Source organism: Oncorhynchus clarkii, chromosome 18 (genome assembly GCF_045791955.1).
Source record: "Oncorhynchus clarkii lewisi isolate Uvic-CL-2024 chromosome 18, UVic_Ocla_1.0, whole genome shotgun sequence".
Classification (NCBI taxonomy): domain Eukaryota; kingdom Metazoa; phylum Chordata; class Actinopteri; order Salmoniformes; family Salmonidae; genus Oncorhynchus; species Oncorhynchus clarkii.
This window is the reverse complement of record NC_092164.1, coordinates 42,438,610-42,452,822: the sequence shown is the minus strand read 5'-3', so window position 1 is coordinate 42,452,822 and position 14,213 is coordinate 42,438,610.

Below are 14,213 nucleotides of genomic sequence, written 5' to 3'. Positions count from 1 at the left end.
CCAGGTGTTTGATGGCGTTTGAGCTGTTCGCGGATGGTAAAGAATTAATACTGTCCGATGAAGTTGATGCGATCAAAAAACAACGGAGGAGAGCTTTACTTCTACATCATGCTGGGACAGGACATTTTCTGCACACTCGCAGACGCCGGAGACCAACGGACTACGTCAGGAGTGTGGCTGCGTTAAACGCGTGCTTCGTGCCACAGGTGAACACAGCGTTCGCGAGACAGTTTATCAACTGACACAGTTCAGCAATTTGTTTCTCGTCTTAGACAAGCAGCTAAAGACTGACTTTGCTGGAGATAAGCACAATCAGATTAGAGATGCCTTAGTGTACTACTGAATATGTGCGCCAAAAACTATTGGAAGAGGTCCCAAGGCTAACATTAGCGTGGTCACTCGAGCTAGCCTCACAATGTGATAGAATTGAAGTGCAAATGGACACCATGAATGTGAGTACAGATGCTAAAGATAACGAGACCATGCATCATGTTTTCAAAAAGGATAGGAAATATCACAAAAACGGGCTGAGACAGAATGCAGAAGGAAAATACTTATCAGAGAAGGTGTAACGATCTCCGTCTTCATCGGATGAGGAAGGATTGGACCAAAACGCAGCATGGTAAGTGTCCATGATTATTTATTATAACAGAACACGAAAATAACAAAGTGAATGTAAGAAATGAAAATCGAAACAGTCCTGAAAGGTGAAAACAGGAAACAACAACCCACAAACACCAGGTGGGAAAAGGCTACCTAAGTAAGGTTCTCAATCAGAGACAACGATAGACAGCTGCCTCTGATTGGGAACCATACCAAACCAAACACATAGAACAGAAAAGATAGAAAATCAACAGAATGCCCACCCCAACTCACGCCCCTACCAAACCAAAATAGAGACATAAAAAAGGAACTAAGGTCAGGGCGTGACAGAAGGTGTGATATCGTTGTGGACATATAGATCATCTTGCAAAGGATCCTGCTTGTCCAGCACATTGGCAGACCTGCAAGAAGTGTAATGGAAAGGATCATTTATGTTAATTCAGAGGAACAAAACAGAGACTATGCATTTGTGGTAAATAAAAACTGGAACTCAGACAGGACCACGTTCTCAGTGGGAGGGGTCAGTTTATTCATGTTAATTGACTCTGGGGCGATGAGTAATATGGTAGATGAGATCACATGGGAAATGCTGAAAGCCAAGAAAATAATGTTCCGTTCATCACTGACTTATAAAAAGCTACATGCATACTCATCAAGCGAGCCATTACCAGTAAAAGGGGTTTTCACATGCCAAAAAAAGATAGGCAAGTGCAGCACACAGGCTGAGTTCACTGTGATATGTGGACGCAGAGTACCGTACCTAGGTAAAGAGAATGCCATTAAATTGGGTGTGCTAAAAGTTGGTGTTGACATGACAGCAGTGACAGATGTAAAAACTCAGATCAAACAACCTGAGGTATTTCTATTTTATGGGGTGGGTAAGCTAAACACAAAACAGATCAACCTACATGTTGATAAAAACGTGACACCAGTAGCACAGGCCCTTAGGCGTGTACCATTCCACCTGAGAGAAGCTGTGGAGAAATAGATAGAGGAACTACAAAACATGGACTTAATAGAGAGAGTGATGGGCGCTACACCATGGGTGAATCTAGTAGTGGTAGTTCCAAAGCCGTCGAGACATGAGACAAGCGAACACAGCAGTCATACTTGGCAGGTAACCAATCCCCACAGTAGAGGAATGAATTATCGGAGATCATGTTCACAAACATTTTCAACAAGATACCACACACTGTGATCAATAAAGAGGGAAACAATGTGGTTGTTTAATCACCAACTGGAGCCAGGTATTCAAGGAATACAACAATTGTGAAGCGGTATATAATTGAGGAGCCGGATCCACAATGAAAGGACAACACATGGCTGAAAGAGATTGTGCAACAGAGTCCTAATCTGAGACAGTACATAGAATCCAAACAAGAGACCATCTGTGAGGGATCACCAAAAAGACCACAAATTAAACTGCCACAGAAGTTAACAGACTTTGTCATTAAATCATTATCCTGTAGGGAAAGGGGTAAAGAAAACCAGTATAAACTGAAAAATAGAAAAGGACAAATGGGAAGACTGAATGTGAGTTATGTTGTGGAAAAAAAGGTGCAGAATGTTTTGTGGAAAAAAAAGGAAAGTCCATTATGAGAACAGAATAATAAGACATTGAACAGATTTCAGTTGTTTATTGGAAACATAAAGATTGCTATACAGATAAAGAATAAGTGCTGTTGTGTATGTCAGGTTGACATTGAAGTTCATATCCAAGTAAAGGGGGGGATGTCGTGTATTGATGTGACGTACTGAGATAGGACGTCACCACGTCAGTAAATGAATGTGAAGGGATTACAGACAGTGATGGAGTAAAGACATGTTGAAGTTTACCTCTGAGTCTGGTTGATTTAATTCAGTATAATATCTTAATTTAACACCAGTTGTACATTTAAGACTGAACAAGTGCCACATTAACTCAGTCTCCTGAAAGGTTTATGTGAAGAAATGGTGAATGTACAAAGACTGCCTCCATCAGTCTGACAAAACAGAATATTTCATCATTGTAGCCATATTTTGTCTCTACAGCAAGAGGGCGCCAACTAATCAGGATCTGGTGAGTTTGAAAAGTATTGGGACAGTGACAAATGTCTTGTTGTTTTATCTCTCTACTCCAGCACCTTGGATTTGAAATGATAGAATGACTGAGGTTAAAGTGTCAGCTAGAATTTGAGGGTATTTTCATCCATTTCGGGTGAACCTTTTACAAAATTACAGACCTTTTTGTACATAGTCCCCCATTTTAAGGGACCAAAAGTATTGAGGCAAATTCACAGTAACACTTCCTTTTAAGGGGTCCTTATTACAGTGTATCTACATGTGTAATTACACTAACAAGCGTTGTAGCGACTCATTGTTACAATGTAATAACAGCGTGTACCTGGTAGTAATTGCGGTCTGTAATTACAGAAGTGTAACAACGAATGCTTGTTACCATGCTTATTACAAATGGGCAGTGTTCCACTAAATTCACCAACTTAGTGTTTTGCTTTTTCCCAGCTGCATTCGATTCATTAACAACTGTGACAAAGGTTTGGATATCTTGTGGATTCATTGGTTGTCTGAGAGATTATAGCCTATGCAGAGTAGGCTCTGATTACTTAACCATGAATGTGAACTGTTCAAAATCTATCTCCAGTCAACGTTGTTGCTAGCACTTTCCTCCAAAATAAAGCGTACCATCTGGGTTAACTTGGTTGAGTTTATGGGAAAAAAATGTATATGAGTGTCATCCCAGATGAGGAATAAGACACTATTTTAAAGCACATGTAATGTTTGCCTAAGTAGAATGTACTACACAGGATTTAGCTAGTAAGAATTCTAGTACATTACCTATCCTGGCAACCTGTCCCTAATTTTGAAGCTTCTGGAAGTGTGATCCAGGTGGGAGAATAAACACATTCGCATAAGTATAACATGATTACTAGTCGTTACACAGGATGTAGCTAGTTATAATGAAGTTTATCTTGAGGGGTACATACTTGTAATTATAGTGTCCCAATAGTCATTGGTGGAAAAAGAAGCCAATTGTCATACTTGAGTAAACGTAAAGATACCTTAATAGAAAATTACTGTAAAAGGGTAAAGTAAAAGGGTAAAGTCACCCAGTAAAATACTTGAGTAAAAGTCTGAAAGTATTTGGTTTTAAATATACTTAAGTATCAAAAGTAAACGTATGAATAATTTCAAATTCCTTATATTAAGAAAACTAGACAGTAAAAATAACAAATATAAAATATTTTGAATAGCCAATGGTATACTCCAACACTCAGACATAATTTACAAGCAAAACATTTGTGTTTAGTTAGTCCGCCAGGTCGAAGGCAGTAGGGATGACCAGGGATGTTCTCTTGATAAGTGTGTGAATTGGATATTGAATATTGAATATTGAATTTAATATTTTCCTGTCCTGCTAAGCATCCAAAATGTAAGAGAGAAAATCTCAGCCATTTTCACGCACTGAACGACGGGTATAGTGGGTACTGTTTACTAAATACGGAGGTAATGTTCTGCAAAGAGCCTATAAAGGGAAGGTTATGAGTTCAATGGAAAAAATGGGTTCACAAACGGCTCATATCAAAAAAGTTTCAATTGTTAAATAATTTAATGGGGGATTTGACAATGGGTCAATTGCTTTGATCATCAATAAAAAAGTGACACATGTGCTTGCCAAATTGCAAGCTTGGTTGAATAATGGTTTAACAATGCACTTTAAAATGGTCATAAGACAAACTCTTATTCCATCATGTAACCTTGCAATGTTGAATAGCATTCTCACTTTTGGATGTGATGCATTGGTGCAATTATTTATTTATTCCAGGCATGTCAAGTAATAAACGTTTAATGTCTCCCAATCTGTGTCACACTTTTAAAATAACAATGACCTCGAATGTTTGTAAAAGAACAGGGTCAACAAGGTCAATTTGAAAAATCTAGACATGACAGATTTCCGCAAAAGAAAAAAAAAGCGTTGTAGACGAGACAAAAACATCAAGCCATGAGTACCCTTTCCATGCAATTTTTTGTTGTTGTTGAGTTTTTGGGGCGATAAATTTAATTCTGCTGGACAATTTAGCATAGGAAGTTACCCATCTAGCTGGCATTTTCCAGCCACCTATCCAAGTGTTAGCTAGCTAAGTAGAAAACGTTAGCCAGTGTTTTTGTTAGTTATCTAGCCTAGTTGATAGACCTAACAGTGAACAAAAATATAAACACAACATGTAAAGTGTTGGTCCCATGTTTCATGAGTTAAAATAAAAGATCCCAGAAATGTTCCACAAGCACAAAAAGCTTATTTCTCTCAAATTTTGTGCACAGATTTGTTTACATCCCTGTTATTGATCATTTCTCCTTTGCCAAAATAATCCATCCACCTAACAGGTGTGGCATATCAAGAAGCTGATTAAACAGCATACTCATTAAACAGTTTCACCTTGTGCTGTGGACAGTAAAAAGCCACTCCAAAATGTGCAGTTCTGTCACGCCCTGACCATAGTTTACTTTGTATTTTCTATGTTTTGATTGGTCAGGGTGTGATCTGAGTGGGTATTCTATGTTTCATGTCTTGTTTGTCTATTTCTATGTTCAGCCTGATATGGTTCTCAGTCAGAGGCAGGTGTTCGTCATTGTCTCTGATTGGGAACCATATTTAGGTAGCCTGGGTTTCACTGTGTGTTTGTGGGTGATTGTTCCTGTCTATGTGTTTTTCACCAGATAGGCTGTTAGGGTTTCGTTACGTTGTGTTTTGTAGTATTGTATTGGAGATTCGTGTTTCGTATTATTAATAAACATGGATCGTAAACCACACGCTGCATTTTGGTCCGACTCTCCTTCGTATGAAGACGAAACCCGTTACAAGTTCTGTCACACAACACAATGACACAGATGTCTCAAGCTTTGAGGAAGCTTGCAATTGACATGCTGACTGCCTAGAATGTCCGCTAGAGAATTTAAGAAACTCAAACACCTTAAACGTCATACGAGACGTCAGGGAGACGTCAGAGAGTGATACAACTCCTAAAAAACATGCCATCTTATGATATGTCATCTAATGACAAACCAGACCAATGTTTAATCAACCATGATTTCTTAGGGTGTGGCTAGTCACAGAACAGTGTAGTTATTGGTGGGCAGCAACACCTAAGACAACAATAAATCATCAGAATCACAGTTCAAACATCCAAATAGGGTCAAGTGTAAGAGTAAGTTGTACAATTCACATCTGATAAATATAAGTTGTTACGATTGGGTCAATGTAAATCACTGATCTAAAGACTGAACCACGAAGCAACTTGCCAACACGCTCTGACTGGGGATTTTGCCCTCTGCAAGATGACAATACGTTTTCTCTAAACTGAATACATTTATACCAGTTCATGTGTTAGTTTAGTTTACTATAGCAAGTAGCCATTGTATTAACAGGTTGGAGTTATATGAAAATAATCCACTTCACAGAGGTGTAAAGGAATGCATCAGGCCAATTTTGTTAGTTGAATAGTATAAATAAAGGTTATGTATGCACCTGACTGGTTAAGTTTAAGGAAACATCTTGTATATCCTGTATATATCATATATTTGTATATGATTCTGACTCCAAATCTGTAAAACCGATAAAGGGCTTTTCACATTGCTGAGCTGCACTCACAGCACTGTCTCCGTGAATAGGCTGGTGGAAAATGAGTCTTAAAGCTAGTCACACCCTAAAAAAGAAAATCACACCTTTGACGATAAACATACTCTCTAAAACCTGTGATGTGTTTACACCTAGCAGGTATAACTGAAAAGCACATGCATACATTCGTGGCAGTCAGTCCTTATTATTCAAGAAGGCTTGAGACAGTAACAATTAGACATGTTGAGTCAGGCATCACACCCAGGAATGTACATGTTCACAAGTGATACCCACATGCTGCTGGTTAGAATGAAGCTCCTCGCCCAAATTGCGTAAATAAATAGTTTGTGTAACACTTTGTGAATGTTTAAACTATCATGCATAACAACCTTCATATTTTAACATCATTCACAAGGAACCTTCATTAGTTATTTTTTAATTCCATTAAGTAATTATTAAGTTAAATTATTTTAAATCAGTATTGTTGCTGGTGTCACTGACTGGGTTAGTCCTGTGCACCACAAGGCTGTATTAGTCTTTGCTGAGTTAAAGCCAAGGCATAATCTTCTGGCTCGATGGGGTTTAGTAAAGCTATTCCTGACCATCACTGATGTAAAAAGGGTTTTATAAATGAAATGTGATTGATTTGATCTAATACATGTCTTCAGGTATCAGGCAAAGTTACTCAACACGTTACAATGCCATCAATTGCTCTGACCTGGGTTCAAATAGTATTGAGCCTGTCTGGAGTGAGTGCCAGAAAGATGGGGTTTGCTCTTATGGGACTACTACAATATTTCCATTGTGCCGGTCAAGCTCAATCACTGACCACAGTGCGTTAGAGTATTTGAAATATATTATTTACAGCCAGGTCTGGTTCCAACCCTTCTGCCCTTGTGGTCTTGAGCAAGTCACATAACCCCTAAACTGCTACCTGGGTACTGCTCTGAGACTTAGCTGGTGCTCCCAGACTGTTGTGTGAATCGTATGTCAGAGGGTTGGGTACTGTGACAGAAGAAATACAAATGTTATTTGTACTGATATACAAAGAGCTTTTCGAGGAGACTTATATTTAACAAATAACTCATAAATGATGCTGACGAAATGTGTTATAATAGTTATGAATGTATATATATATATATATATTTTTGTACCTTTATTTAACTAGGCATGTCAGTTAAGAACAAATTCTTCTTTACAACGTCGGCCTACACCGGCCAAACCCGGACGACGCTGGGACAATTGTACGCCTTCCCATGGAACTCCCAAATACGTCCGGTTGTGATACAGCCTGGATTCGAGCCAGGGTGTCTGTAGTGACATCTCTAGCACTGAGACCTAGTGCCTTAGACTGCCTTGCCGCTCTTTGAACATCTGGAAAAAGTGCCATTCAAATATATTATTTTTATTAATACAATTAATGAAGTCCAACTCCACATAAAACTAGAAATCAGAAATCCAAGATAATTTCCTCCTTGTTGGGCTCACCATGTGGGGTCATTGTGACCCTCAATCATAGTTACCAGTTGATTACAACAATCACTTTTGTTAGAGATGTATAAACTGAATCTACCTTTAAAATAAATGTTGTGTAAAAAGATATGGGAAGTAGCACATGTGTGTGTGTGTAGGACTGTTAAATAGAAAAAGGATGACTGCTTACATTAGGCCATTGACTAAAATAAATGAATGGCTCCAAAGTTAAGTCAATTAAGTACAATGAAGCACATTTCTGGCTAATTGTATTTGTCACCTAAACAGTTTACAATACAACAAGGTCAGTACATAACTGTTATTATACTCTCAAACAGATTCTTTACCCCTCCCTTTCTTTCAATTATTTTTTGTCCATCCCACATTTTTTGTCAGAACACCTAACCAGTTTTCCATACCACGTCAGTACCTGAGGATATATATTTTTTAAGCTAAGTAACTCTGACATGTATTCCTCTGTCCCTCCCTTTTTCGTCACCTTTATCTTATTATCTTTGGTGCCTCCCAAAATATTACGTCACCTGAAAGACAGACAATTTGTGGCATCAAACCAGCCCTATAGTAATAGAAACTAGAAATACATTTTCATGACAGTATGCCTACTGTATCAACAATTGTAAGCTACCTCAACCCCATATTGTTATTTATATATATATATATTTTGTTGTTGATTTTTTTGTTGCTATTTTGCACCCATTATCTCTACTTGCACATCATCATCTGCACCTCTATCACTCCAGTGTTAATGCTACATTGTAGTTATTTCGCCTCTATGGCCCATTTATTGCCTTACCTACCTAATCTTACTACATTTGCACACACTGTACATAGATTTTTCTATTACTGATTGTAAATTTCTGTTGTGTTATTGATTGTGTTGTTTGTGTTGTGTTATTGATTGTAAGTTTGTTTGTCCCGTGTGTAACTCTGTTGTTTTTGTCGCACTGCTTTGCTTTATCTTGACCAGGTCGCAGTTGTAAATGAGAACTTGTTCTTAATCGGCCTACTTGGTTAAATAAAGGTGAAATTAAAAATAAATTTAAAAAAAAGCTTGAAATGGTTAACAGAACTAGAAAGATAATGAGATTTTAGAGTAGATATAAGCTAGATATTGTGATTGGTTAAAGACAAACAAGACATTCCTCAATTAATATTTGGAGAAATTACAGAAATAGAAGTGTTTGCTGTAAGTAAGTAATAACCTTTACTGTATAATGGAATATAAACATGGAAAGGTTTGATAACATTTTTTAAAAATAAATTGCACACAGTACAAAACATAGAAATACATACAAATATATCAAGGTAAAATGGTCTTATAAGAAAGGATAAAAATCCCAAATTGATAATGTAAAGCAAAAACATTGAAACTTTGAAGATTATGGTTAATATGTATGTGTTATATGTGAACACCATTACACTTTTGATGAACTACACCTACTATTCTGTCACAGAATATGGATAGGATTCAGAGTGAGATGCTGGCAGACCATTTGAAAACTTTAAATTACTTCCTCTTTTTTTAAGTAACAGTTACATGATTTACAGGGCCTTCAGAAGGTATTCATTCATACCTCTTGACTTATTTCACATTTTGTTGTGTTACAACCTGAATTCATCATTGATTAAATAGAGATTTTACAACATTCTCAAACAGAGAATTAGTGAACATAAAAGTTCAATCAGGAGAAACAACAGGAATTATACATTTTAATGATCAAAAACATGACATTTCTACCTTGAAATTTTGAGGCATAGAGAAAGTCAAGATATCAGACCAGGGAGTTGATATAAATAATACTCTGAGCAAAAGAGAATGTTTTGGGATTTTCACCCTCCAGATATGAAATGCCCATGCATGTTATGTAAATGTGAACATGAGTTAATGCCGCCACTTCAGATCACTCTGACGGTTTTTGTTGTTCAGTACCCAAAGATTTATGAAAACGTCCTTGATAGGTCGATGTCCTCATTGTGATTTCACAGTCTTGTTTAATACATTTTATGTACACACTTTATGAGAATTATAAGAATACTTATGAAATGCCTGTTGTTATGCTAACATGCTTGTTTTCCTTAAACTCCAATCCCATTCAATGCATTGAACGGATGTGGGTGGAGCAATGTCTACATAAGGGTGTAAATTAAAAAGCTCTGATCAAGGCCTTGAGGCCGATATGTAAAGCTTAATACAGAGCAGTGATATTAGCAAGAGCAGTGTGCGGGTTTCTTATTTATTCATATCTTTTGAGGAATATAGAAATTGGATTGGTAAACTTTTGATAGCCAATATTACTTTCAAGAGAAATCAGTAAAATGCTGATTTCTCTTGCAAAATTGCAACTCTAATATATTATTTTATGTATTATATTTTATATTTGAAACATCCACTTTGATGAACTACACCAATTACTTTCACAGAATATGTATAGAATTCAGAATTAATTGCTGGGCGCTGGCAGACCATTTGAAAATTTGAAATGACTTTTCCTCTTTTATGAAGTAACATGATTGACGTGATGCAGTAATAGGCTGATTTCTCATGCAAAAAATGCAATACAACTGGATTTTACTCTGTAATTTCACTACGGTGAATAAATCCATGTTCACAGCAGTTATAGTGGCTATTGTGAAATTATTCACACCCATGAAAACCTTTATTCAATTAGATGTCTTGCATGCATAGTTATTCACACCTCTGGCACAACAAAATGAGTTCAAGTGCATACATTTGCTTAACATGTGTCGTGGCATTTTTCTACTTTACCAAATGAGGAGAGTTACAAACTACACACCAGTCAGAGTTATACTTAAATGACATATTTAATAATAATAAGAGCTTTGCAATAGCCTTTTTTCACTTTCAATGATGCGCTATCTCTAATGAACCATTGAAAAAAATGTCATTATCACACTGCTGTAACATCTATTAGTTTAATTATATTACCACACTACTGTAAATAAAAAATGCAACTCAGGTGTGGTAATCTCAATAAGGTATTATAGGTAATATTATTATCAATCAAGGGAATCATTTCAGTATTTAATTTATGTAGCTATAAATTATAATTGTTTATTGTATATAATCAAGATGTAAAAAAACTGCACCATGTTGATGAAGGGTAATCTTGGAAATAATGTTATTGTGCACAATAAACAAATGAACCATTCATCTAATAAACCAGTGTTTTTATGGTGGATTATCCTTGGAGTTCTGACCACAACTGCAGTTGACACATCTGCAGCTCCTACTACATCGACCACAACTGAAGCTCCTACGACAACTGTAGCTACAACTACAACAACTATAGGTCTTATGACAACTACAACAGCACCTTCTACTGCAGATCCTACTACAACAACGGTAGCTCCAATGACCACTATGAATGTAGTACCTACTACGAAAACTACAACTGCAGGACCTACAATGACAACTGCAGGTCCTACAATGACAACTGCAGGTCCTACAACAACTGTATCTCCTTCGACCACTACGACTGAAGCGCCTACTACCAAAACTGCAAGTGAAACTCCTATGACAACCACAACTGCAGCATCTGCTACGACAACTATAACTGAAGCTTCTAAGAGCACTACAGCAGAATAACCTACAGGTACAATGACAACTGTAGCTCTTAAAACAACTACAACTGCAGCACTAACTAAGACCAGTACAACTGCACATCTTCAGGACCGACAACGATAACTACAGGTCCTACGACAACTGCAGCTCTTTTAACAACTGTTGCTCACGAAACTACAATTGAAACTCCAATGACAACCACACCTGCAGCACCTGCTACGAGAACAACAACTGAAGAACCTACGACCACTAAAACAGCAGCACCTACTAAGACAACTACAATTGAAACTCCAACGCCAACCACACCTGCAGCACCTACTACTACAATAACAACTGAAGCTACAAAGTCCACTACAACAACAGCTACTACGACAACTACAATTGAAGCTCCTATGACAACCACAACACCTACTACTACAATGACAACTGTAGCACCTACAACAACAACTGTAGCTCTTACTGCTACAATGACAACTGTAGCTCCTACAACTTCTTCAACTGAATCACCTGCTACAACAACTGCATCTTCAGCTTCCAAGGCAACCACAACTGCAGCTCCTTTTACAACAACTTTAAATCCTACGACCACGAAAACAGAAGCACCTACGACAACAACTGTAGCTCCTACGACCACTACAACTGCAGCACCTACTTCAACCACTGCAGCTCCTACGACCACTACAACGACATCTACAAGTGAAAATCCCACGACAACCACAACTGCCACACCTGCTACGAAAACTACAACTGAAGCCTCTACAACAACTACAACTGTAGCACCTACGACAACAACTGTAGCTCCTATGACAACAACTGTAGATACTACGACAACTACAACTGCAGCACCTACTTCAACAACCACCGCAGCACCTACTACTACAATGACAACTGCAGCACCTACAACTGTAACTCCTTTGACAACAATTTCAGCTTCTATGACAATCCCAACTGCAGTTCCTCCTACAACAACTTTAGATCCTAAACCTGTAACTGTAGCTCATACGACAACAAATATAGCTACTACTACAACAACCATGACTGTAGCACCTACTACGACAACTACAAATGTAGCTCCTACGATAACCGCAATTTTGGCTAAAGCTACAACCACAACTATAGCTCCTACTACAACCACAACAGCAGCACCTACATCAACCACTACAGCTCTTACTATAACAACTGTAGGTACTACGACAACTACAACTGCAGCTCCTATGACAACCGCAACTGCAGCTCCTACTATAACAACTGTAGCTCCTACGTCAACTGTTGTGCCTACGACCACTACATCTACCGTACCTACAACAACAACTACAGCTCTTAATACAATAACTGTAGCTCCTACAACCAGCACAACAACAGCTGCTACGACAATCAATGAATCTCTTACTACAACAACTGTAGGTCCTAATACTGCTACAAATGCAGCATCTACTATGACAACTACAACTGCAGCTCTTACGACAACAACAATTGCTTCTAGATATGTTTCTAGATCCTAAGAGTATGACAAATGAGTGGTTTAGAGTCATAGGTGGCTTTTTTCACATATACTGGACTATTAACAAGTGCAGGGAGTGAGGAACGTTGACAGGAGGCCTGCTCAATCAAAAGCCATCATTGTGTCGCATCCCAGGTAAACTTTTGCAACAGAAAGACACAATGTTCAGATTAACAGCCCAATAATACAGTTTAAAGTGAGGAAGGCCATAGCCCCCCCTCTATCTTGTACTTGCATAAATGCTTCCTTGAAATTCTGGCTGCCTTGTTATCCCATAAAAATGGAATTACTATTGAATCCAGTTTCTTAAAATAGCTTTGTGGTATGAAATTGGGTAGACATTGGAAGAGGTAAAGAAACCTGGGTAGGACAACCCTTTTAATAACGTTTATACGACCAACCAAGGAGATAGGCAGAGTTTTCCAAAAATCTATATTTTATTTAAGCTGATCAATTTGCATGTCCCAATTCGCTTTCAATAGCTGATCAAGTTCTCTTGTCATTACAATGCCAAGGCTTGTGAACTTGTCCATCACTGTTCTAAATGGGGTAGATTGCAGAAATTGCATATCCACAGTCCGTGATATCGGCATCAATTCGCTTTTTTGGCCCTCTTTGTTTCTTGGGACCTAGAACAAGCATTTCATTTCATTTCTGTTTTGTCCGAGTTTAAAAGTAGAACATTCGCCGCCATCCACTTCCTTATGTCTGAAACACAGGCTTCCAGGTTAACATTATGTTTCCGAATGACATCACCAAGACGTAAAATATATAGTGAAAACAATAGTGGTCCTAAAACAGAGCCTTGAGGAACACCGAAATTTACAGTTGATTTGAGGACAAACCATCCCTAGAGACAAACTGATATCTTTCTGACAGATAAGATCTAAACCGGGCCAGAATTTGTCCGTGTAGACCAATTTGGGTTTCCAATCTCTCCAAAAGAGTGTGGTGATAAGATGACATCTCCATGGAATCTCTATCTTTTTTTCAAAATCAGTGCTATTGTAGCCTCATACAGAGTTTGTGGGAGTTTGACATTGTCTTTGGAATGTTTAAACATTCGCAACATAAGTGGAGCTAGACTGGCGCAGTACTTCTTATAGAATTCTATTACATATCCATCGGGCCCAGGGGCCTTGCTGTTTGGAAATTGTGTTATCGCTGTGTTAATTTCCTCTAAAGTTATCCCAGCATCGAGTGCAGCAGCTGCCCCCCTGTCTAGTTTAGGAAGTTCACATTCAGTGAGAAAGTGTTCCATAGTTTGTGGATCAGTAGCATCACATTTTGATTGATATAGCTCTGAGTAAAACTACGCAAAGCATTTATTAATATTCTGCGGTTAATATTCTGCGGATCTGTTACTATTTTACCCTTCGTGTCTTTTATTTTGTCTAAAGTTCTAGATGCCTGTACAT